Genomic DNA, 24813 nt, shown 5'->3' with positions numbered 1-24813 from the left:
GATACATTACTATTTTGAGTGGAACAATACAACACAAGGAATAAAGCACTCTCTGCTTCAACTGGCTGGCTCATCACATCACATTTTCTATTTCATTATTCCACAACTATATTATTATCTCCCTTCTGTTCCCTAATTGTGAGTAACCATAGGGATTCCTCCTTAACCCTCTACTATATCTATTATCTTTTTTACATCTCATTTTTTGTAACCAAGAATTCAAATTTCAACTTTCCCCATCTTACTCCCCTCTTTGCCCAAAAGTTGTCTGGCCCAGGGAAATCAGGGTTCATACAGACTCAGACTCAGAACAAACATGTTAAATGAGCAGGCCAATGAGCCTTCAGAACCAGATTAAATATTATTGTTAAATATTTGACAACATAAAAATACAATAGAACATAGATAACAATAAATGTGTTGTTTTTTTTTTTAATATGTGGCTTGTAGAGATCTTTAGGTATGCTTTATTACCCTTAGTTTCTTCTTGAGTTTGAAAACACTGTTCTAGCAAACTATGATCAATTAGTATTGTCTTTATTGTCTTTTGAGGTATATATATATATATATATATATATATATATATATATATATATATATATATATATATATATATATATATATATATATATATATATGTATATATAAGTGAAGTAAGCAGAACCAGGAAAACATTGTGCACAAAAACAACAAGATTTAGTGATTATAGAGAGTGATGTGATTTAGCTCTTCTTAGCAAGGAGGTAATTCAAGGCAATTCCAAAGAAATTGGAATAGAAAATACTATACACATTCAGAGAGAGAACTATGCAGCTTGAATGTGGATTGAGATGTGATATTTTCACTTTTTTATATTTCTTTGCTTTTTTATGTGATTTTTTTCTTCCCTTTTAATCAGATTTTTTTCTTGCACAACACAACAAATATGAAAATATATTTAAAAGGATTATACCTATTTGATTCCTGTCTTGGGGATGGGGGAGATAAAGGAGAGAGAGAGAGAGAGAGAGAGAGAGAGAGAGAGAGAGAGAGAGAGAGAGAGAGAGAGAGAGAGAGAGAGAACACAAAATCTTATAAAAATGAATGTTGAAAAGTCTTTTTACATGTATATGGAAAAATAAAATACTATCAAAAAGATAAAATTAAGGAAATACTCAATAAATGATCATAACTGATTGCATACATTACAAAAAACAGAACATCACTGAAAATAAACTAAATTTTAAAAGAAAAGTTTTGACATCCCTATTTCTTTGTGTAGCTTTGAGAACCGAATTTGAGGAGGTGATAACAGGGTAATAACTTGAGGTGATAATCCAAGTGATAAGTAGAGTCATAATCAGTAGCACACATTTTTGGAAGACAGGCCCTCCCACTGATTCAGACATTAAAACTGCTGAAAGATCTTAAACTTTGAAGACTAAATGCTTTTCTTTTAGATTTTTCTTGATTTTTTTTATTAAAGTGCTCCCCTTCCATCAAATTAACATATTTCTTCTTTGTATATTATAAGCCTTCCATTCCTCCCACTACCCCCAATAAGATATAAGCTCCTTAAATATATGTCAGTGCTCTTTTATTTTTTCCTTTCTTTTACATTTGTATCTCTAATGCCTAAGACAGTGCCATACAGTTTAAAAGGCACTTTTGGGGGACCAAACCTGAGATTTTATTTCTGGAAGACACATAGTATTAACAGTATATGATAGTCAAAGTCAGCTTTACTTGTCAATAGGAAGTAGGACTATTGGGAGTCCAGTTCTAGACTATGACATTGGGATCCCCATAAGTGTATGAGGAGCAATTTATTATTGTAGCATAACATTTTTAATGAAGAATAAAGTTTGAAATGAATTTCTATTTTGAAGATTTAGCTCAAGCAGGAGACAAAATAAAACCACTGACATTTTTATATGTTACTAACAAAAAATGAGTAGCAAGAGATAGAAAGATAAATTCTATTTAAAATAACTGTAGATAATATAAAATATTTGAGAGTCTATCTGCCAAGACAAAACAAGGAATTATATGAACACAAATACAAAACACTTTTCACATAAATTAAGTTAGAGCCAAACAATTGGAACAATATCAAATGCTTATGGATAGACTAAACCAATATTATAAAAATGGCAATTCTACCTAAAATAATCTACTTATTCAGTGTCATGCCAATCAAACTGCCAATAAATTACTTTACATATACTATACATACATAAATATACACACATATCATATATAATATGTTATAATATAACAGTTATATAATTTTACACACACACAGTATAGTATAAAATTAAGGTAATCTCAAAGGGAAGAGATTTAGCATGGAGAGTGACCCATACAGAAAGAAGGATTTAAGATGAATCTTTAAAACATCTATGGAAGCCAGTGAGAAGGGGAAGATTCCTATATCTATATATTCTACCCTAATCTGTCTGAATATATATACATATATATATATATATATATATACATATATATATATATATATATATATATATAAATTTTCTATATGACCATAGTAATTGATCCCATGGAAGCCAATGGGATCAATCAGATAGTAAAAGGAGAATTGGAAAGTTATAGTAGTTGAGAGAACATCAATATGGATGCTGAAGTCCTCTAATTTGAGGGCATGGATCAGGGTGCAGAGAAATATTATGAGTTAACCACTGAACTTCTTGAGGGAAAAAAAGATAATGATTTGGGAGTCAATATCCTCCAGGATGGGAATTTAGATGATAAAAGTTGCTAAAGTAAAAAGAGAAAGAAAGGGGGCTTTTGTGATGCAGGTGGACTTCCAACATGTTTATATGTCTCCTCATGCAGCCCCAATTATAAGAAATCATAGAAATTAGGTTCCAGTCACTTCTTCCTCCTTTCTAAATTAGTGTACTCCTTTTCTCTTCCTTCCTTTTCCCTTTCTAAAATGATCAGCAGAAAATCACTCTGCCCCTAGATTTTTTTTAAATTTTTGATCTTGTATCTTATATTTGATTTTTTGAACTTTTATTTTATTCTGGATTTAATAAATAAAACAAAAATTTCTATAACAGTAGAACAGAGAAAAGATAATTGTATGTGAAACTGCAAATCTATTATGTACAAACTTACTATTTCTTTTAAATATATAATAAAGTTATCATGTGACTTTTTTTTCTTACCCCCCACCACCCTAAAGATTCAATTTGCATCCAGACAAAAGACTAATAAATAGGAGTATGGATAGAATGACTTTGCATAGGTGTGTGTGTGTGTTTGCATGCACATATTTGTGTCTAATGGGAGCAATCTCCAGGTCTTATTTTTAATTAACTTCCTCCTTATCCTTTGCAGACTTTAAGTTCTTAAGGAATACTTGTTTCTCCCCCCTTTAGAATGTTAGGCTTTCATAATAACCCCTTTCATTTGCTCAAATAAATTTACCTCTTTAGGTTGTTTTGTTTTATTGGTTCTATTCAGCTCTGTTATTTTTCAGAAATACTGAAAAGTCCACTATTATACATAAGGATCATTTTCATTCCCTAGAGTATTTCACTCATCTTTGTATAGTATAAATTATTGATTGTAAATCTACTCTTTTGGAATATTGCATTCCAGGATCATTTTTCATTTTTAATAAGTAGAAGTATCTCCATCTTGTATAATCCTGGTTGTACTTTTTTTATACTTGAACTCACTTTTCCTGAATGTCTATAGAATTTTTTTTCAATGTGGAAACTCTGTTTTGGCCATGCCATTCTATGACTTTCCCTTTGGAGGTTTCTATCAGAAAGTTATTGGTGTATTCTAGATTTACTTTACTCACTGAGTAGTTTCCATTTATAATTTTTGATTTATAGAATTCAGACTTTTTTGAAATTATGGTTTACAAGGTATCCATGATTATGAAATTATCTCTCTTTGTCTTTTTTTCCAGACTAGTTGTTTTTAATATCAGATACTTTATACAATCTTATATTTTAAATATTTTTTTCCTAATATATCTTACGCTATTGGAGTTGTTGATTTCTGGTCTATTTCAAATTTTCAGAGATTTCATTACTTGAATAAACTTCCCATTTTCTATTCTATGCTATTTATTCTTTTTATATGTTTTTCCTCTAAAATATTTGTTCCATTTAAAAAAAAAATTATCTTCTCAGTTTTTCTGCACCTAGTAGCTAGCTCTTTGGGCCTAAAGTCAGGAAGGCCTGACTCCAAATGCAGTCTGACATTTACTAGTTTTGGACTCTCAGTGAGGCATCTGATGTCTGCTGTTTTATCAAATGTAACATGACAGTGATGATAGCACCTATCTCTTAGCATTAATTTTAGCATCAAATGACATAATATTTGCATTTAGCACAATATTTGGTACATAGTATATACTTAATAAAGTTATTTTTTCATGTTGCCCTTGTAGAATGTCAATTTTTTCTTTTGAATTTCTGCTCATAAATATTTTGGAATTATTCTCTCATAAATTGGATTTTTGGACATATATGTATTTTCTGTAATTCTTTATGTTACTTTGTATTTCTTTCAGTTTACTTATCTCTCTAGCCTTATTTTCTGATTTGGGGCTTTATGCCTGGACCAGGCTTCATCATATATTTTGGGTGAGGTGGACTCTGTTTTATCTTAGCCAATTTTACCTGAGTCCAAGCATTGAATTTTACCTTCAAATATTAATTCCCTTGGATCTTTGAGTTTAAGAGAGCTAGATTTTAGGGCCCTTGATAAAATTTCAGGAGAGAGTATTAATGACCTCTGAGATCAGTTCCATTCTGAGAACTGTTATACCTACACTGATTGCTAAGGATCCTCATTCTTTTCAAGGTACTTGAAATAAGTTTTTGACTACCCTAGGGTTTTCTCATAGAATTCTGTACTCTTGACACTTCTAAATATAGATCCTTGCAAATGTGACTCAGGCTACTCTTTGATCACACTGAGAGCTTTCTGTCTTGTTTACATGAGGTAAGAGTACGTTTATTTTGATCAAAGTTCTCTTTTCTTTTGCCTGTTGGTTCTAATTCACTTTTTTTTTAATTATAGTTTTTTTTTTTAATTTACAAGATATATGCATGGGTAATTTTTCAGCATTGACAATTGCAAAATCATTTGTTGCAATTTTCCCCTCCTTCCCCCATCCTCTCCCCCCAGATGGCATGTTGACCAATATATGTTAAATTCTAATTCACTTTTTGTTCAGTTTTGGGTCCCTCAATAGTTTGTCATTGAATTTCTTGATTCTTATTCAGTCTGGTGTTATTATTTTAAATATTTTTCTGAAACAGGAACATAGTAGCTAAGCTGTATGCTTCCATTCAAATACTTTAGCTAAAAGTATCTCTCGGTCTCCATCACTGTCACCTGTACATAATCAAAGAGATATTTTGTCGCTGTATTTGTCCACTTTTATGCCAGATACATTGTTTCATTGATGTATGGAAGTCCAGTGAGGAAATACCTAATTCTTTCAAACCAATAAATCAGTAATTATTTTGCCTTTTATAATCTTAGATAGCTGCTTAAGATGATAAAACCATGACTTACCCAGGATCACATATTTAGCATGTATCAGAAGTACTTGAAGCTAAAACTTTCTGATTCTGAGCCCAGCTTTCTATCTCCTGGAACTGTGTTACTTCCCAGTAGTATTCCATCTGATATAATCCTTAGTTGCCAAACTAGTTGCCAAACATTTTAATGTTTCCATATTAATCCCTATCCTGTTAAGTTTCTTCATCTCAGGAAAAGAAAATGTAGTCCAAAAGCCAAATGAAAATTTGCAATAAGAGATTAGAGTCATTTCCAGTCTTTCCAGGAACCTTAAAAAGGGTAAACTATCAGTCAAGTCAACAATCCAACTTAACATTCAGTATTTACTATATGCAAGGTGTTGGGGTCAGTACTGGGCCTACAAGGACAAAAGGAAAATAGCCCCAGCCTTCAAAGACTGGTCATGTAAGTAAACAAGAGTCAATCAGTAAGTCTGTTAAGTAAATAAAAAGTTATTTCAAAGAAAGGTGAGTGCCCCAACCATTGAGTGAATCAAAAAGGGTTGGTATAGGAGGTAACAAGATTTGAAATTTGAAAGCATCTGGAAATTCTAATAGGAGATACTTAGGCACTTGGGCCATGTGAGCAAAAACACCGAAGCAGGCAATTCAATGCCAAGTACAGGAAATAACTAGAAACCCAATTACATTGGAATATAGTATGCAAAGTAATCAGTATGAAATAAGGCTGAATAGATAGGCAGGAGCCAAATTGTGGAAGTCTTTAAATGTGAACCTGAGAATCTTGTATTTTATCCTAGAAGAAAATAAAAATCCACTTAATGTTGTTGAGAATGAGTAGGAAACAGACAGATCCATGCTTTTTAAGAATATCTGTTTTGCAGATGAATAGATGGTAGGACTGTACTGAGTCCTATAAAGATTCTAGGTTAAAAAAAAAAAAAAAAAGATGAGGACTCTGCTCATTGGGAATTGACTATTCTGTCACTAGAAGACCATCTCTCAAGGACAAAGGTTAAACATTAAAATTGTTTTGGGAAACAGATCCAGGCTTTACTTTGAAAGTAGTCTCCAATTTCCTTCACTTGTGAAGGATTAGCAGGGTTGACTGCACTGCTAGCTGAAAGTGTGGTAGCACAGAGAATAAGACCACTCTCCTTTTTTTTCCGGGTGAATGAAAACCAGAAATAGTAAAGATAGCCTTATTTTCAAGGAGGGGGAAAAGCAGCAGTAGGTATGGGTAGGGATGATTTTTCAATGACAGGAAGAGTTTGCTTGTAATGGTACTTCATTCTCAGAGCTACTGAGCGCTCTCCAGTTGACTTCACCTTTATAGAAACTCCCAAATAAGACACAATGGACTGACTGCCAAAGAGATTCATGCCACAGAAAAGTTCACCTCGACAGCTTGGAAAGTTAAGCCTACCCCGGAGGCTTGGGACACATGCAGTATTTTGTTGAGGCTCTGACCTTCCCCACCCCCTTTTCTGCACCTGCATCCATATTGAATCAGCATCTGCTGCCATCACATAATACAGGTACAGACCTCAGTAGAGCTAGGCTGGTGATATGCATCTCGTCATCTGGCTTGGCATTTGTCTGTCATGCTGTGGCAGGGAATGTGATACTGAGTTGACAAAGAGCATCCCACACATGCTCCTGGGGAGAACCTTTGTTCCTAAAGAGGCCCCCCTGCTGTTTGTGGTTCTCCAAATGGATCAGTGATTCTGTCTCCCTCTCCCTGGCCCTTTCCAGCCAAATGGTCAGATCACAAGAGAGCAGGTGCTGTTCAGCCCCACATTTGTGCCTCCTAATCCAAACACAGCTCAACACCCAGGTCCAGGATCAATTAAGGAAACTTAACAGTGCTCTGTATATGTGTATATGTGCATGTAAGCCCATGGTTCTTTCCTTGTAACCCTCTCCTATCCCAGAGCCCCTTTTTTTTTTAAATGCTTTGATGTTTTTTGGTTTGTTTTTGGTTTTTGGTTTTTGGTTTTGTGAAATTACACTCTTTTTTTGTGTGTGTCTGTCTCTACATTTCTATCTGTCTCTCCTGTGTGCGCTCTCGCTCTCTCTCTCTCTCTCTCTCTCTCTCTCTCTCTCTCTCTCTCTCTCTCTCTCTCTCTCTTTCTCTCTCTCTCTCTCAGTATCATAAATGGATAGTATCAGCAAGCTTTACAAATTACTGCATGGAAGATGGGGGTCTATAAGCTGAAAAATACTTAATCATAATAATACTAACTCAAATGTATTTTAAGATTTGCAAAACATTTAATGACTGTCAGGTGGCTATTCAAGAAGATTCATGAATGGATTAGAAAACAGTTCAAGATGACTAAGTTCTCTTCTAATTTTGAATTTCTTTACTTTGCTTAATTGTAATAGAACACATCTTTTGGCTTCACAAATAATAGCTCCCCCAATAAAAAACAGTGGGCCCTCTGAAAGCAAACTCAAGAGATTCCTTTTGTTTAGCTAAGTGTTTACTTACCTTGAAGGTTATTACTCTATCCTTATCTGGACAATGATTCCAACATTAGGGTAGTGAGGATGGGCTACATAATTCCTTTTTGAGGATGATGACTAATAAGGTCTCTTCCAGTTCTGATTTTCTATCCTGCTTTAAAACTCCAATGACTTCCTTTTACCTAAGGGATCAAACAAAGAATGTTCTCTTTAGCATTTGGAATCATTTGAAACCTGTTCCTCTTCTTATCTTTCTATTTTCTTTATATTTTGCTTTCCCATTTGCAATCTGTGTTAGCAATATTAATCTTTTTTCAAATTTCTGTGAAGAAGGATCAGAATGTAAGATAGCTGTTTTGGAGAAGGAACTAGAAAATGAGAAACAAGGACTTAGCAGGGAGAATAAAAGGGACTCATGACAAAGTCCAGCTTAACAATCTTTCCCAAGATCATCCTTGGAAAAAGGCATGAGTTTAGTTCCATCCAATCAGTTCACATTCTAAAAGATTTGCAAGTCAAAAGACAAAAGAAAGCTGACTCAGAAGTCCCAGAATCTTCTGAAGATATAGAATAGAGTTTTCTACTCTCTGTCAGGAGAAGGTATGAAGTCAGTCAGTCAATAAGCATTTTTTGGGCACATCCTATATAGAAGGCATTGTGGTAAGCAGTGGGGATAGAAAGATTTTTGAACAGAAATATGACACAGCTAGAATGATGCTTTAGTAATACCAATATGGTAACTATGAAGAGGATCTAAACCCTATGTTTGGCACTACCCAGACAGGTGACAAGTTAGATTTTGGAAAATAAAAGTCCAACCAGCTTTTCTTCACATCATGTCACATTGACACAGCTGACTGCTTGGTTATCTTATACATTAGACTCACCTTGGTCTCAGGTCTTTCAAATATTATAAATCAAAGGCAAGATATTACTCAAAAGGAAAGAAAGCAAAAAATCCTTGGAAGCACCAGCACTCCTTTTTACAGAACAGATATTATAATAGAAAACCTTATGGTTACTTGGACACATAACAAGGGGGTGCTAAATTTGAAATTGAGGAACCTGCCATTTCTTTTTTTCATATTCAGGATTTCATATTTTCTTCTTTAACTAAGAGGTTTTTAATTTTTTGTGTGCCATGGACTCTTGACAGTCTAGTAAAGTCTACAAACGCTTTGTCAAAATAATGTGTTTTAAAATGAATAGTATAAAATACATATGATTGCAAAGGAAACCAGTTATATTGAAAGATATTATCATTTTTTTAAAATTTCACAGACCCAATTTAAGAACCCCTGTTTAACAGAAAAGGGTTAAAGCAAAACCCTACCCTATTACCCATGTCCAGTACCCAATTGTTTGTCTTTAATCACATCACATAAATAGCCATTTAATTACTGGTTGGTCTCTGTAGGAAAATAAAAAAAAATAAATTAAAAAAAAAACCCAAAGCCAAATGCTTGGCCAGTTTTTTTCTTTTAAAACCATGAGAAAATGCTTTTAGAAAAACTTGTGGTCAAACCCAGTGACCAACTCTTTTAGGTACATCTTATTTTTCTGATGACAGAGCACAGAAACTAGCCAAGACTGCAGGAGGCCACAGCACAGCAGCAAAGTCTGTCAGAAAAAATCAAGGTAACCCCCACCACCACCACCAAGAAAAAAAAAAAGTCTATGAAAAAACAAGACAGAAACAGACAAGGAAAGTGTTAGCCAAATGGACCTTGTTTGCTCTTTTCATGTTTGGGGAACAAGGTTTTCAGACTTGTGAAGTGTCTTGGTTTTTGCCTATTCCTGGGTAAAGCCACCTATCACAGAGACAAAATGTCACTTCTTCTGGCAATATCCCAGCCAACTGCATTCAGAAGCCTCTGTACTCAAGTGGCACATTGCTGAACATCTCTCATCAGGAGAGAAATTTCTCTCCCTTCCCATCTGCCGGCATGCATAAAAGGGATTACTGTGAAAGAGGAGGGTGGAGTGTGATTCATTCTTAACTGCAAAGTAGCTCAAAAAGGAAATTGCCTGGTTTGCCAGGATGACACAGTTCACTGTAACTTGTTGTGACCAGGCCTGCCTGTCATGCTGCAGTCTACCTTAGCCTTGGAAATCAGACAGGTAAACATGCCAGGCACACTTCAGGTCTAAACCACTACAAAGTGACTAAGCTGCCTTTTTCTTTGCCCAGCCTTTCACTTCTGACAACTCCCAAACTTTATGCAATGGTGATCCATTTCATTGACATCAAGACTCTGAGCAAATGGAAACAATTAAGATGCAGAGATAGGGCTGGGGGTGGAGGGGTGAGAAGTAAGGGGATCACAGACAGCCAGAGCACTCAGAGACTTATATTGTTAACATATCCATTATGAATTGTTTCCTCTTTCATGGCCATAGTCCTCAGTAAACACTAAGAAATAACTTTTTTTTTTTTTTTTTTTTTTTTTTTTTTTTTTTTTTTTAATATCTCATGCAGGGGCAGCTAGCTGGAGCAGTGAATAGAGCACCAGCCTTGAAGTCAGGAGGACTTGAGTTCAAATGTGACCTCATAATAATAGATGTCTGGGTTGAAATAAGACAGGAATTATTGAGTGGGAAGGGGGAAGGACTTTAGAGACCATCAGAATCTCTATAACACAGGGAACTGGGGTCAGAAAGATTAAGCAATTATCTCATCTGGGTGAGTAGCTAACTCAGGCTTCAAACTCCTATTTTTAAACTCTAAATTCTTAGTACTTTCTGTTAAATTGTATTGCCTGTTCACTAAGCCTCCTCATTTATTAAAAAATAAAACAAAAAACAAAAAACAACTGGACATCTGCAGGAAGAGATGCTGGCTTAACCAATCAGGTGCTTTCTATTGTCTCTCACACTTAAGGTACAGCCATAGTCATACTGAGACCTGGAAAAAATTTCAACTTAAATTTAAAGACCAAGGTCTCCCATTGCATCCTGAGCTGTCTCCAGTCATCCTGATCTACATTTTGCCACTGAGCCCAGATGGCTCTGGAGGAAAAAATGACTCTGGATGACTGCATAGCCCTCCATCACTTAAATCCAATTCACTTTTAAATCATGATATCACCTCCCTGATACCATGGTGTTCCAGGAAAAAGGACAAACAACAACAACAATGCTCTAAGAATTACCAGTACTTTATCTTCTCAGATTTGCTTCTAGTACTGACCCATAGGTTCACATCGATTTCAGTACAAATTTGGTATGTCTGAGAGACACCACACTGAACCAGAATCCCAGGCCTACTCTGCAGGGATTGTCCACAAAAATGATTCAACCTAACAAAAATGAGCTAGATCCAGGTTATTCCAACTACTGACATACTTATATGTAGTAACTTCCTTAGGTCGTCTCATCTTAATGTCAAATTACCAGAACTGACCAAAAATTGAATGGATTAGTTTGTTGGTTTGTTTGTTTATAGTGATGGAAGGGACAAGATGCCATTCACACTAGTTTATTTGACTCTATGTTACCACAGACTGATGCAGCATGCCATAATGAATCAGACATTGGATTTGGATTCAGGAAGTGCTATGTGTAAAAGCTACTTCAGGTACTTATTACTTGTATGACTATGGGCAAATCACTTAATCACTCTGTCTCTTAGTTTTCTCATTGGAAAAATAAGGACTTAATGGCTCTCACTACATTCCAGCTTTAAATCTATGATCCTTTTTGGAGAATGCAGGGATCTTCTAATTAGGTATTCCATTAGGAAATGCAAATGAGGAAGTAGTCTTCCTCTATACATATCCTTATATACCTCTAGATTAGAGTTCCTCCAGAAGTGAGATATTAAAAAGATCAGTGTCATGAATCTCTGAGAAATATTAGTTTAAATTAAAGAACAGATAAAAAAGATTTGTAGAATTTTCAAATTAGAATAAATCTTAGAGAGAAGGGAAATGATGACAGTAGTTAAGGAATGTTATACCCCTATTAAGGTCCAAACATTCCCCTACTTTCTCTTAAGGGAAAAGTCAGGACACCAGACCTGTGTTTCAGATTCCCTTCTTTTCTGACTTCTTATATAAACCCATCAGCCTAATGGGAGATCAAAAAATTTGGAAGGCTAAAAGAGGAAGCAAAATTTAATGGAGAAAAGGCAAATGACACAGTTTATATGGAAGAAATTTACATTGTTATTATGTGGAACATATACTCCTTTGCTCATTACCTGAACCCTTATGAAGTTCATTTGGCAAGGAGTGACTTTCAGGTGATTTCTTAAAAGGCAAAATATATCCAAGCCCTTTGTAACCATAAAATGCCAGATAAATGTAAAGGTAAGAATAATGAAGTTTTGGGGAAGATCAAATTCACAACATTATCCCTTCTGCAAATTTTTAAAAATCTTATTCTTAAAACATTAACAATAACAAATCAATAGCATCATACTACCTTTAAAAAAGCAGGCCAGACAAATGTAGATGAAAGGAGAGCATGAAAGAGCTGTTGATTTCTACTTACTTCTCCTTCCCCCTTAAAATACAAAAAATGTTCTACAAGATTGGGGCAAATGTCCCAAACGTTATCGAAAGTAAAACATTTCTGCAAATAATATCATGGAGCTTAAAGATGGAAGACATTTTAAGAGAAAAGAAATAGAAAAGAGGAAGAACTGAAAGCAAAATTCTCATCAGTCTCCTATAAACCACTTAGACAGAAAGAAAATATTAGATGAGTTCAGGATATTGATCACAGTGGAAGCCATCATCTGATCATTTGCTGGAGTTCTCTCTCTACCAAAAGCAAAGTAACTTGCTATACTAATAACTTCGTTATTAAAAAAAAATGGCAGAAACTAGGCATGGATCCACATTAATACCACATACTAAGATAAGATCAAAATGGGTCCAAGATTTAGGCATAAAGAACAAAATCATAAATAAATTGGAGGAACATGGAATGGTTTACCTCTCAGACTTGTGGAGGAGGAAGGAGTTGGTGTCCAAAGGAGAACTAGAGATCATTATTGATCACAAAATAGAAAATTTTGATTACACCAAATTAAAAAGTGTCTATACAAATAAAACTAATGCAAACAAGAATAGAAGGGAAGTAACAAATTGGGAAAACATTTTTACAGTTAAAGGTTCTGATAAAGGCCTCATCTCCAAAATATACAGAGAATTGACTTTAATTTATAAGAAATCAAGCCATTCTCCAATTGATAAGTGGTCAAAGGATATGAACAGACAATTTTCAGATGATGAAATTAAAACTATTTCCACTCATATGAAAGAGTGTTCCAAATCACTATTGATCAGAGAAATGCAAATTAAGACAACTCTGAGATATCATTACACACCTGTCAGATTGGCTAAGATGACAGGAACAAATAACGATGAATGTTGGAGGGGCTGTGGGAAAACTGGGACACTGATGCATTGTTGGTGGAGTTGTGAAAGAATCCAACCATTCTGGAGAGCAATCTGGAATTATGCCCAAAAAGTTATCAAAATGTGCATACCCTTTGACCCAGCAGTGCTACTACTGGGCTTATATCCCAAGGAAATACTAAAGATGGGAAAGGGACCTGTATGTGCCAAAATGTTTGTGGCAGCCCTTTTCATAGTGGCTAGAAGCTGGAAGATAAATGGATGTCCATCAATTGGAGAATGGTAGGGTAAATTATGGTATATGAATGTTATGGAATATTATTGTTCTGTAAGAAATGACCAGCAGGAGGAATCCAGAGAGCCTTGGAGAGACTTACATCAACTGATGTTAAGTGAAATGAGCAGAACTAGGAGATCATTATACACTTCAACAACAATACTGTATGAGGATGTATTCTGATGGAAGTGGATATCTTCAACATAGAGAAGAGCTAATCCAACTCCAATTGATCAATGATGGACAGAATCAGCTACATCCAGAAAAGGAACACTGGGAAATGAGTGTAAACTGTGAGCATTGTTTGTTTGTTTGTTTGTTTGTTTGTTTTGGTTTTGTTTTGTTTCTCATCACAGATTATTTTTACCTTCCAAATACAATCCTTTCTTTGCAACAACAACAATTCAGTTCTGCACATATATATTGTACCTAGGATATACTATAAGATATTTAATATGTTTGGGAATGCCTGCCATCTAGGGGAGGTGGTGGAGGGAAGGAGGGGAAAAATTCGGAACAGAAGGGAGTACAAGGGATAATATTGTTAAAAGAAAATTACCTATGCATATGTACTGTCAAAGAAAATGTTATAATTATAAAATTAATAAAAAATAAATGTAAAAATTTAAAAAAATTTGTTAGCTAGGCCTATGGATAAATGGATAAATGAGCAATTATTAAACACCTGCAAGGTGCCAGTCAATTGTGAACTATGTGATAAGGATAAAACACAAATATGAAATAATCCCTGTTTTTGAGTAGCTTACATTCTATCAGGGGAAGAAACATGTATGCATATATTTAGATAAAAATATGAAATAAAAACAGTCTCATTTTAGGGAGGAGGTATTAACAGTTGAAAAGATCTGTGAAGCCCTTTTGTAGGAGGTGGGGGTTTCAACTGAACTTTAAAGGAAGCCAAGGATTCCAAGAAGCAAAGATGAAGAGGGAGTGCATTCCAAGTATATAGGCCGAACTAAGGAAAAGCACAAAAACTAAAGATGGAATATCACAGAAAATAGTGTAACTGGGTCTTAGAGTGATGAATGGAAGGGAATAGGTACATTTGAAAGACTTTAAATGACAAAATAGATGAGTTTGTATTTGGTCCTTACAGATGACAGGATACCAGTTACAGTTTCTTGAAAGGGGAAATTATATAATCAGTTCCATACTTCAAAAATATCATATTGGAAACCATGTAGAGGATAAGTTGCAGAGGGGAGACACTTGAGGCAACAAGTCCAACTAGAAGCCTCTAGCAATATTCTGGGTGACAGGCATTAAGGGCTGTAGTAGCAAGTCGTTTAAGTCTTTTTGCCTCAGTTTCCTCATCTGGAAGATGAGCTGGAAAAGGAAATGCAAATCCCTCCAATATCTTTACCAAGAAAACCCCAAATAAGGTCACAAAGGTGGGACATGACTGAATAACAAAAACAAACTAAGGTGATTGTGAATAGTAAAAAGGGAACAGATGGGAGAGATGCTGTGGAGGCAAAATAGACACATGTGTATGTGTGTGTGTGTGTGTGTGTGTGTGTGTGTGTGTGTGTGTTTTCAATCATTTTCAGTTGTGTCAGACTCATTGTCAACCCTTTTTGCGCTCTAATAAAGTGTAAAGATAGTTAATTGGGACAATAGAGCAGAGAGTCTAAATAGCATTTTACTTAGGCTTATTCTTCACTTCCCTACTCTATTTTTTTTTGGGGGGGTTCCCACAGTCCTCCTGGAACTTGAACTTCTTCAGTAACTTGCTATTGTATGAAGCCTGGAGACTGCTCTTGAAGAGCTAAGATGAGGGTAGCGCTGGGTTCTACTGACAATGGTGACCTGAGAATCATTTATATTTGGATTTCTTTGGATCTCCTCTTTATCTTTCATTCTTTTCACTTGATATCTACTTTTTTCTATGACACACAAATAGATAAAACCAACACCCTATTTCTAGCTTCTTCCTTCCTCCAAAATCTGATAACCTAGACTTCATACTTCTCTATAGCTCTCTATCCTTCCTTCTTGATAAATTTGGAAATATTCTGAGTCGAACCTGGGAGTGAGAACTCTTCTGGATAATTTCCAACAGATTAACTCCAGTAGACAGTACCCAAAATTACAACAGCCAGATAAAGTGGTCATGAGTCAATGTTTAAGAGAGTAGGGAAATCTGGAGTCAACAATATCGCAAGAGCACTAAGCTGGAAAGATGGTTTTCAAATACTTTCTCTATAATAATTTCATTGTTCAGTCATTCTAAAATTTTATGAAATGCTTTCATTTTTTTCTCTTCCTGTCAGAATTGTTTTTTTTTTTTTTGGTTTTGGTTTTGGTTTTGTTTTTTACCTTTGCATTTGGGCCTTGTATATATTTTTTTATGCTAAAAGAGAGCTGCTCCTAAGACATCTCTCATTCAGACATCTTCCAAATATTTACCTTACCAAGATTTCAAGTATGCACTCAACAAAATCTTTTGTCATTTTCCCAAGGAAAAAAGTTGCATTGGATCATAAAAGAGAAGAATTCAGAAGCTTTTCAGATGATTATTATAAAAATACTCATTAAAATTCAATGTCATTTTAGAATGACAGCTCTGGTCAAAATCCCAATCGTTCCGTCTGGATTGCCTATTGTTGATGCCTAGAATAAAGGATTTGAATAAAAAGAAAGATTATTTGTCAAATTAATAAATGGTATTAAATTAGGAAAGATATCTAATTTGTAAGATTACAAAGTTAGCACCTTCCCCCCAAATCCCAAAGAATAATAAAATATTGGACATAAAAGATGAGGCACAGACAGCCATTTGTCTAAAAATGTTTAAGGATTTTTGTTTGGATTAATAGAAATAAACAATATATATGAAAAATAAAAATAATGTAATTTTAAAGTAAATTAAGATCACAGTATCATAGATTTAGAGCTGGAATTGGGACATCTTGCCAACAAGATCACTGAGTGTAATTTCTTTATTATACGATAAGAAATATGTCCTAAAAACATTGTAACTTATTTAAGATCATGTTAGGCAACTTAGTGATACTGTGGATGGGGTGTTAGACTTGTACTTTGGATGCGATGTTAGACTTGAAATCAAGAAGGCTTCAATTCATATGATGTGTGATCCTGAAGAGATTACAGAACATCTAACAGCGTTAGTTTCTTCATCTATAAAATGGAAATAATATTAGTAGCTACGTCACAGGGTTGTTATGAGGATCAACACATAAAGAACTTTGCAAATCCTGAAGTGTTAAATATGATTATTTTTAATCATCATCATCATTATATTATAATGAGTATCTGAGAATAATAGTGTTGGGAATGAGAGTACAGTTGGTCTCTGCCCTTAGTAAGTCCATAGTTTTAGAAAAGGCATTCATACACTGGAATGATAACCAACAGAGAATGACCAGGATGGTGAAGGGTTTTTTAAGATGAGACCATATGAGGATTAGTTAAAGGAAGCTATTTAATTAGGGACAAAAAGATTGCTTAGGGATGATGTAACATCTGTTTTAAAGTAAGTGCAGGGCTGTCATGTGGAAGATGGATTAGATTCATTTATCCTGGACTGGAAAGAAAAAGGAATAGTGGGTGGAAGGTTCATATATGTAAACTTGAGCTTGATATAAGGGAAGACTTCCTAGCAAGTAACTATCCAAGAGTGGAATGGGCTGCTCTTGAAAATAGTGAGTTCCTTCACTAGAGATCATTTAACTGTTACTAGATAAACACTTATAAGAGATACTATACTAAGGACTCTTGTTTAGTTATGAATTGAACTAAATGCCTTTTGAAATCTTTCCAAATATGAGATTGTAGGCATTTGTGACCATTTGGTTTAGCCCTCTATCCCCAATCAGACAAAGATATTATTTTTCATATTTTATGGATGGAGGGGATACTCTTTAAGCTTCTTTTAAAATGCAAATTTCTGAGGAACTGAAAAGAAAAATGAAGACTGAAATTAAAGTCAAAGCTATTCCAGTCTTTTTTGGTCATTTGTTAGAGCTGATGGCTGAGCAGAGGCTAAACTAAAGGGCTATGCAAGATACATCTGACCTATAGTTCTTTGCATCTCTCTTCTCTGCACATTTATCTCTCATCACTCTTTCAAACTCCACCCAGGCCATCCCCAAATTTCATGCTTAGCTGCAGCAAATTGATTTTGCCTTCAGTCCAAAAGATGACATTCCTTCCCTTTCTCATTTCAGCATCCCCTAATAGGCTTAAGGCTCTAAGGTAGCACAAGAACAAGACAGATGCCTCCAGAATAGTCACTTCTTCTACAGTCTTTTGGAGTTTGGGGAGGTCTGTCCTCTTAAGTACTATCCTGGTTTAATTAATGAGATGAGATGAGATCCTGACAGTAGAGCTGATAGCTCTGCTCAGCTTTGGAATGATGAAAATGTACTCACTGTTGCTTCATGTGAGAGATATTCAAACTTAAAAACTGATGTGATGTGTGTGTGAAGGGTTTCTTTTTTATGTTTTCCTTGCTATTTTTCCTTTGCAAGATCTTTTTTAAGTACATGGATTCTCCATTCTCCCTGCCACCTGCATATACATATATTCACATATATAGCTTTTTTCCATTTACCTAAGAAAAAATATATATGCATATATATATATATACATATATATCCACATTTCTAGATTACTCTAAGAGAATTGTATACTTGAAAGCAGTTCTTAGCTCATATAATTATTCATCTTGCCTACTATCAATTTGGAGATTAAGGGTGAAATTAGAGTGGACATATTAGCCCTATAAAGAATGGAGAATGGGAAGCTATTGTCTCTCAGGCAAGTTATGAGACACTGGGGAGAGAGAGGAGGCTGTATAGATATCCTAGAAATCAATTGAATGTGACAAAAGTGGAATATATCATTGGCTGTAATTCAGAGGTCACTCTTGTTATGGCAGTGTCAGAACAAAACCAGGCCTAGTCAGGAATTCACAGACACAAGACCTGCTGGAAAGGGAGTTAGCTATTTAATGAGTAAGGAAATATGCACAGGCCCCTCAGGTCAAAGGTTAACAGGCCAGGTTTCAACTACCTTATTAAGTAGACACAGACCACTAGAGGATGTACAGGGGGTGAAGTTTAAATGGGCAATATAAAATCCGGTGGAATTTTTTTTTATTTCTAAATTTAATGAAGGTAGAGAAAAGCACACTTAAGCTCTCGGGAAATTGAAGTCAAGGTTTTACATCCCATTTGGGCACTCTGCCCTGATTTTGAAGGGTAACATCTCCCAGAGAATTCTGTTCTTAAGTTGAGAGGTTGTTAGGCCATGGACAGGAAGGGAGGAGAGTTAGAAATTTCCTATTTTGTTCCCATATTTCTTTAAAAAGGGACAGATTCCTTGTCCCCTCAGAATTATTTAGTAAACTGAAAGGAAATGCTTTTTTTAAAAAAGACTTAAAAGTCCTTAAAAGGATGATAACTCCTAAACCTATGTGAGATAAATATAAAATTATTCTTAAAAGTTTTAGCAAAACACAAGATGTAAAGTGTGTTAGACAAATATCCAAATTCTCCATCTGCCTATGAGCTATCTGTTCAAGCTCTATAAAAGTATGAAAGCTTGACCCATTGAAATTTGGTACATATTTTCTAATGGTACTCCAGTGCTTAAAATCATGATTAACTTAGCAATGGTGAAAAACTGAGCATTTTAATAGGAATAAACAGCCTTCCTTTGTTATTAAAGGTATTGTTTTCTATCCACATGCAGTATATCTCAAACTCATCATTCCATACATGTTAGCTATAATTCTTTTTCTGCTAAACCAAAATATAAATACAAGTCGGCAATGTTTCAAATTAATCTTGTAAAGATGGGCTATCTCCTTATAAATGTATTCCTTAGTTAGTTAGGGTTAGGGCACTCTTATTTATAAATCTGATATCACAGAAAGCTCTTGAGTATCCGGGGCATGCTTAAGAATTGTTAATATTAGATTTAGAGCTATTTATACTGGCACACATATTGCTTCCTGAAAGATCACATACCAATGGGATTGTATACAATTGCTTAGGATTAAAGTTCACAAATTGCACAAACTGTTATTCTTCCACTCATTCTTCTAACACTAGATCCTTCATGCAAATCTCAGACACAATGTTCTATGTTGCTTTCTATCTAAATCTCAGTTAAGATGCATTCCTGCTTGAGCTCTTAAGCAACTCCCTCCACTTCTGAGTCTCTCTTATTCAGAAATGCTTAGACACCAATGTGACAAAAAGCACATACATTTTACAATTTACATGATATCTTATGTGGGGTTAGCTGCAGGCTACATACACCAATTGAAATTTCAAGTCTACAAAAATAAGTATTGTTTCATTGATAACTATGGTCAAACCTTTTAAGTGCTAAATTCTATGTACTTTGCTGAATTGGGCCTTAGAAAGCAGACATAGTAGGGTCCTGATCTGTTTATAAGGCCTTTAGAGCTTACATAGAACTTCCAGAGGCTGAAGTATGTTGGTATTTCCTTCAGAAATAATATCACCCAAGAAATCAGTTAAGATGAGTCATCACTTAAGATATTGGTGAAGATTTCAACATAGCTGTATAAAATGATTTCATTCTGAATTAGAAGTGACTAAAACAATTCAGATTTTATGCAATACACTGTAAAGTTAAATCACACATATAGTCTTCATAACCATTCACAGATAAGGTAAAAAATATGCAAAAATAAGCATTTATTTGGTAAGCCTCTATTATTTAAAAGTATTGGTTGTGTTACCTTGCTGCTTACATGAACTTTGATGAAATCTTTCTAGATTATTCCAAGACTATAAATCTCTACCAAAAAATCACTTTAATAAAGAAAGCCAAATAAGATGTTTTTCTTTCTCCAAAATATATCCTTAAAATGTTCTTTCTGGCATAAACAAAGTTTTCCTACTTTAGTAGATACTTTAGAGGCACTTCAGTGGGACACAAGAATTTTTATGCTTTCTCTCAGTCCTGCCACTGATTTTTTTTTTGGTGACACAGATAGATTACATTTTCTACCTCTCTTGGATTTATAAATTAAGAATTACAATCCCTTCTTTGTAAGAGTCTTATGAACACTCATTAATTATTTACACAAAAGGACTATGTTAGTGTCATTTTAGCAGTGTCCTCAATGCTAGAAAAAAGCAGCTTTTTTGCCAGAAGAAAATAGCAAATGTTATGATTTAGTATGATTATCTACCTCAAGAGGCTTTACATAAAACATTTCCTTGCAATTATTTCCACACTTTAGTTAAACAATAAAGGTCAGGGTGAAGAAATGTAAAATAAAACAAAACATTGATTACTGACAATTTAGTTCTAATAGACAACATTCTATGATTCTAAAAATAAGAGGTTTTATTTTTATGGGTGACAGCAGCACAAGTAGGCCTAAAATTAAGTTCAATGGATTTATTTAAGATTCTGGATGCTGTTGCATTCCAGAAAGTAGAGTAAAATTGAGTTTACCAATTAGCTGTTTCTCCATCCAGTGATTGGCCTTCCTGTCTATTCCCTTCCCAACATTTTAGCCAAATCACTAAGCCTAAGGATTTCAGTAACAACATGCTCATGTACCCTGGGAGGATTTCTTCCTGGGAACAAATACAAATTCTCCAACTTTGGTCCTTTGTACAAATAAAACCATGATACAACTCTTATAGTCAAAGATTATTCTCAAAGAGAATACAAGAGCATATTTCCCCATTAATAACTATTTGTTTTCATCTTCAATGAAGTTTGAAAGAGCACAATTAAGAATTAGCCCTAATGACCTGATCACAAGTTAATGGTTCTCTCAATGAATAATAAAATGTTTTCTGACCACTTGCCACTCATAGGCAGATCTTGACCTTGACCTGCACCATTGCAGGTGTATCAGGGCCCAAAGCCATCATCTAGGAAAGCAAGATTTGTAGAAATACTACCTGTCAACTGCTTTTATGGGCACTGAAACTACAGCTACCAAAGACCAAAAAAGAAAATTCTTGTCTTTAAAGTTCTTGATTTCATCAAACAGACAACAGAAATGTCTATGATTAGTGGAAATGAAATTTAAGAAAATCAAATACTATTTGCTTTGTCTCTATACCTTATAGTATCTTTCTATTTGACATAGCAAAAACTTTTGTTTTTGTTGTAATATGAACTCCTTGAGAGTGAGAAATTTATCCATTTTCTATTCATACCACCAGTGTTTAGTACAGTGCTCAGTGCTCAGTACATTAATGTTTTTCATTCATTTCAGTGCTCTGAGTGATCTTTTGAATATTCAAAATCAAGATTTTTATTTAAATTTATTGATTTTTGGCTCAGATTCTTGACTTTTCCTTATTTAGGGGTGTTCCCTATTTTCACTTTTAAAAGAGACTGGTAAGGAAAACTGTAGGATATCTGATACTCTGAGGAATGACAACAAGCTCCTTGATCCTACCTTCTTTCTCTGTTCCTGTCTTTTTGGCTTATTGCTCAGGCTATAAATAAGGACTAGCCTTCTATGTGAAGGAGACTATCTAACTATGGTCTTATCACTGACCTTTGGTGACCTTAGTATTAAAAGTTCTTCTGACTAATAATTATGTTAAATAGTGTAAATGTAGGAATATTTCAAATGATGAGCATGTTATACAATCTCTACTATAAGGATGCTATTTACACATAGTGACATAAAGTGAAAAAACTGGATGTGCCATTCAATGAATTTATACCTTGCTATCTAAGGCCTTAGAGATCACCAGTCCAACTACTTCATTTTATAGATACTCAGATAAGCTGTGAGAATCCTTATCCCATGCTCATTCTCATAGACGCTTCTCTAGACTCAGATCAAAACTGAATCATTCCCTTGGGATACCAGGGCTATCACTGAGGGGTCAGGTTGGATTCTCTAATGCTGCTGGCCCAAATACCCAAACTCATGTGCTTCTCTCTAAAAATTCTCATTTGAGACTCATTTTAGTCATGAAAACTGATGTAGCTCTTAGAAAAGGGGGCCTTTAATAAGGTGGTACAATAAAAAACTATAGATTCAAAATATCACCCCAAAATATATCTATTCTCACAAGAACCTATAGAGTCCAAGGGAAAGTAGATTGCAGTTTATATATCACAAGTGGCAAAGAATGAAGTTTTTGTTTGTTTGTTTGTTTGTTTGTTTGTTTGTTTGTTTTTGTTTGTTTGTTTTTTGCTGAGCTCCTTGTGGATCCTCTACTCCATCTATCTTTGCCTCTTAAACATTTAAAGGAAGCTAGAAAGTTCAATATCTTACCATCCCTTGTGCCTGAAATTCTCTTATCTTTTTATTTCGGTCTCTTGGCTTTCTTGACTTCCTTTAAGGCTCAGCCAAAACCCCAAAACTTTTCCCAATTCCCATGAATGCTATTGCCTCGAATCTCACTGAGTTTGATATTTGAAATTTGCAAGATCCTCTTTGTCTCATGGGGATAGAAGGGATATGAGGAAAAGTAAAGGAAGAGAGGACCTAGGCCAAGGTCTCTCCTTTCCCCCAGGAAATACCTCCTCAGCAGTTTAATTGGAAAGTGCTTGCTCCAAATTCTCTAAAAAACTATATTTTAACTAATTTGGATAATTTGTAGAAAACCCCTAGGGTCTGGTCAGACTTCCTAAGCCCATTCACAAACGATTCCAGTACAACCTCACTCCAGATTCAGGACTTCCTATACTTAGTCTAAGGCCTATAATTAATTGGTTAACTATTTGAAAGTAAAGTCTATAATTGAATGATAGATTGTTTTCACATGGCTGAGGTACCAGTGAATCTCACCATTTACTTTAAGTGGAATAGGGTGAATCGATTGAGTAAATCAATCATCCCTACTAATTACCTAGATGAAAAGGAGAATGAGGTCCGGAGAAGCTGAGTAAGGAAAGGACTAAAGTCATACAATAGTAAACAGGCTGTACTAGCATTTGAAATCAGGTCTTGTGACTCACAATTCAGGGTTCTTTCTATTGTACCAAGGCTTACCTGAGGCAAATTTCACAGGTGGAAATCCATGTTCATAAAAAAAGATATACAAGGCATGACTATTTTATAGAAGGATTCATTGCTTTATAAAAGAATGATACATCATGGAATACTTCAACTAAGTCACTTCCCCAAACTCGTTAGAATTCAATTGGAGGAACTAGATGGCACAATAGATAGAGAGCTAGATGCTTAGAAAGGAAGATTTAATTGTGGTATATGAATGTTATGGATTATTATTGTTCTGTAAGAAATGACCAATAGGATGATTTCAGAAAGGCCTGGAGAGACTTACATGAACTGATGCTGAATGAAATGAGCAGAGCCAGGAGATCATTATATACTTCAACAACAATACTGTATGATGATCAATTCTGATGGATGTGGCCCTCTCCAACAATGAGATGAACCAAATCAGTTCCAATGGAGCAGTAATGAACTGAGCCAACTACACCTAGTGAGGAAACTTTGGGAGATGACTATGAACCACTACATGGAATTCCTAATCCCTCTAATTTTGTCTGCCTGCATTATGGATTTCTTTCACAGGCTAATTGTACACTATTTCAAAGTCCGATTCTATTTGGACGGCACAACAACTGTTTGGTCATGTATACATATATTGTATTTAACTTATACTTTAACATATTGAACATGTATTGGTCAACCTGCCATCTGGGGGGGGGAGGAGGAGAAAAATTATAACACAAGGTTTGGCAATTGTCAATGTTGTAAAATTACCCGTGTATATATCTGGTAAATAAAAACTATTTAAAAAAAAAAAAGAAAAGAAGATTTAAGTTCAAATCCATGTGACTTTAGGCAAATCACTAAAACTTCAGTTTTCTCAACTGTAAAATGGGATTATATAATAATGTACTTTGCAAGATTATTGAAAAAGAACAAATGAAATAATATTCATAAAGAGTTTTTATACATTCCCTAGCACATATTAGGCACTATACAAATGCTTATTTTCCATCACCCTTACATTGGCAATATTTGCACCAATTTATATAGGAAAATTCCCATTTCCTTAAACAGATGGAGGACTCAGGTGAGAATTAATTTTTATATCAAATTTGATTGACAGTTGATTGATTGAAAAAAAATTTGGAAGACTTGCTACAGTGGGGAAGATAAGATTTTTCTTTATGCATAGATCCCTCTTAAGTGTAGATAATCAAT

At 34.7% G+C, this 24813-nt stretch overlaps 1 long non-coding RNA gene across 1 annotated transcript in view; it reads right to left on the bottom strand.

Moving 5' to 3' along the window:
* LOC141553824 (uncharacterized) overlaps positions 1-24813 on the bottom strand; it is a 124898-nt gene that overhangs the window by 27277 nt on the left and 72808 nt on the right. Inside the window, exon 3 of the long non-coding RNA XR_012485665.1 lies at positions 8005-8161. This is a non-coding gene — a long non-coding RNA (uncharacterized LOC141553824). The remainder of the gene's footprint in view (positions 1-8004; positions 8162-24813) is intronic.

Source organism: Sminthopsis crassicaudata, chromosome 1 (genome assembly GCF_048593235.1).
Source record: "Sminthopsis crassicaudata isolate SCR6 chromosome 1, ASM4859323v1, whole genome shotgun sequence".
Lineage (NCBI taxonomy): Eukaryota > Metazoa > Chordata > Mammalia > Dasyuromorphia > Dasyuridae > Sminthopsis > Sminthopsis crassicaudata.
This window is presented reverse-complemented; position numbering and strand designations above follow the sequence as displayed.